At 46.9% G+C, this 2,995-nt stretch overlaps 1 non-coding gene across 1 annotated transcript; it reads left to right on the top strand.

The window, feature by feature from the left end:
• The first annotated feature begins 343 nt into the window (after positions 1 to 343).
• Positions 344 to 450, top strand: LOC120643199. The gene has a single exon (XR_005662889.1). It is a non-coding gene; the product is annotated as a small nucleolar RNA R71 (small nucleolar RNA).
• The last annotated feature ends 2,545 nt before the right edge of the window (positions 451 to 2,995 follow it).

The raw sequence follows: 2,995 nt of genomic DNA, 5'->3' as shown, positions 1-2,995 counted from the left end.
ACCCGAATGTCCAACATTCCCACAGACCTCGCACGTCATGCGAGTTTCCAAGGCTTGAAGTGTTTGCATTTGAGCCTTATCTTGGGAATAATCCTCGAATTTCTTGAGAAGGAGATCAATCTTCATAGCGAGCATGTCGGCCTCCTTGACGGAGTGCATGCCTCGCTGGCGTGGTTGGAGGCGATCATCGCTCCAACCTTGGTTGGACACCATCTTCTCGATTAATGATGTAGCTCTTTCAATGGTCAGCGAGAAGAAAGCTCCACCCTCAGCGGCATCCACATGATCATGGGATGATTGAGTCAACCCATTGTAGAAGTTCTGAAGAATGAGCCAATTGTCCATTCTGTGGTGCGGACACGCTAGAATGTACTCTTGAAGTCTCTCCCAAGCTTCAGAAATTGACTCATTGGATGCCTGCTAGAAGTTTGAAATCCGTCCACGAAGAGCATTGGTTTTGCCCGTCTGGAAGGACTTTGCGAGGAACGCCTTGGCACATTTGTCCCAAGTGTCAACAGCAGCCTTGTTAGCATAAAACCATTGCTTCACTCTCCCCAAAAGAGAGAACAGAAATAGACAGAGCCGGATTGCATCTTGCGATACACCCTTGATAACAAAAGTACTGCAGAGCTCCAGGAACTGCTGGAGATGAGTGCTGGCATCCTCATTGGCCTTGCCACAGAAAGGGCTGGCCTGCACTATCATAATGAAACCCGTCTTGATCTCGAAATTTTCCCCTCCGGTGTTAACCTCGGGCCCAGTGGGGACCTGGTTAGCAGAAGGAGCAAAGTAATCACGGAGTGTCTTCTGGGCCATAGCTTGTGAAGCTGACGACGATGCGATGACTGGTTTGGGCCATAGTAATCACGGGGACGAACTCTTCTCAAAAGTGACTATGGATTGGAATGAAAGTTTTGTGGCAAGTCGAAACCAGTCATACACTACCCTGTTTTCATATCAACAAAAACAAGAAAACAAATCCAAGTTAGCCTGTTTAGCAAGCGAATACCAATTTCGATTTTGTTCATAACTTTCTTTATATACTTCAATCTGTGCCTTCCCCGGCAACGGCGCCAAAACTGCTAGTTGGCGCCTACCAGCGTCACCACCGGGAAACAGCAATGACGCCCGCAGATGCCAATTGGGGTGGCAGATATTTCATGAACCACGAATAAATCCGCAGCCGTATAGAATACCGTTGTAGCATTTTACCCGGGAGTATACCGGGGTGTCATTTATATTTCCGCTGGGAAGGCGGTGATTGAAGATATATAGACTACTTGATGAACTTTATCTAGATTGGATATTCTCTTGCATAAACAGGGGTAGGATATATAACATGGTAGGAGGTAGTGTGACACACACACAAACTACCCTCTAGATAAATAAATAAGAAAGATGCTAAAGGCCGGGAGCAAGGCAGAAGATAGAGCTCGAGTCAACTGTGCTAGGCTAGCTATATCTATGCCATCTTATAGTTACATCGTCAAAGATTAAACTACACAACAGGGAGACCGCTATCGAAGTAACGAGAGAAGCTCGTACACCCCGGCGGCTTTATGCACCTCCTACCCCCCATACCGAACGTGGAGGATTACTAGGGCTCGAACAGGGCTGTCAACACCTGCCGGCTACCTCTACAAACCATGGGTATAGTTGACATCCAGCAACTCTTAGCTAATCTAGACACCATGTCTACACTAGTAAGAATTACTCTAGTGTCCCGCGCGGAGCCCACACCCTCTGGATGGACAGATATGACACTTGAGCAAACATTACGAATACTGGAGCAGTTGATAGAGTTCTAAGGCCGATATGTTAACCATCACAAGCACAGAGCGATCATGCAATGCAAGCATTAAAAATAACACAACCAGATCAAGAAGCATATATCCGATAACTCAGAACATACTTCGAGCAGATATCGGTAACCATAGTCTAATTCTATTACAAACAACCGAATATTACAAGAAAGAGCCAGAGATGAACCCATACCAGAACTCCCGAGCAACTCCGGTGACTCGATGACTCCTAGACTTCTCCTAAACTCCACTAAGCCTAAAGACTATGCAAGATGAATTTGAGAAGAGGTGAGTGTGGTGTGTGTGTGTGTGTTCTAATCTCTAACCCCCTTGTGTTTATAGCAGGGAGCCACGGGGTGAGACCCTTGCAACCAACCTAAGGGACCAACAGGGAGGCGACACGTGGCTTGGTTAAGGCGGTGGGGCCCACGGGCCTGGCCGGCCAACCAGGGTGGTCGGCCGACGGCCCAGGGGCTCCAACCGCCCCCAACTTCCTCTGGTGGGCTGCCCTGGGCTGCCTTGTCCGAACCCCATTGGTCTTGGCTCGTCTTGGGTGGTCTGAACTGAGTTCTTGGGCTACACTTGGTCCATTTGAGCCTGAATCGGTGCTCTGATAATTTCTGTGATTTTATGTCGGGCCAAAATGTGCTTGCAACCTGCATATTAGCTCAAAAGTACAACTTGCATTTTCTAGAAGGTGAAGTGTTGTTTAGGGACTTTATTGGATAAAGATGCGTGTAAGAAATGCAAACTCCCATGATTATCTGATCAAGTTGACGCCTAGAAATGGTCGTTAGTGAGCGTCAACAATATGGCTCTAGCTTGATTAATCCTTCCGACAATTACAAGTCAAATATCTTGTCGGCTTTGGTGACATCAAACCCATATGATTCGGGTTCCTTCTTCCCAAACAGACACGTCACCGGCTTCATGTTATTTTGAATCCACTCAGCCGATGCAACCATTTCTTGCTCTTCATTAGAATCAGGATCAATAGAATATTCAAGAAGGTTCACCTTCTTCTGAAAAGGCTTCTTTGACTCGTATGACCGAGTCTCTCTTGTTATCCGGCTTGCAATCTAGCTAATGCTCTCAAACTCTTAAGATGCATATTTATCCTTGATGTCTGGCAAGAGTCCATTGAAGGCTGCATCGGCCAACTGCTGGTCTGACAGAACCAAACTGTAGCATTG

This window comes from Panicum virgatum, chromosome 7K (assembly GCF_016808335.1).
Source record: "Panicum virgatum strain AP13 chromosome 7K, P.virgatum_v5, whole genome shotgun sequence".
NCBI lineage: Eukaryota > Viridiplantae > Streptophyta > Magnoliopsida > Poales > Poaceae > Panicum > Panicum virgatum.
This window is presented reverse-complemented; position numbering and strand designations above follow the sequence as displayed.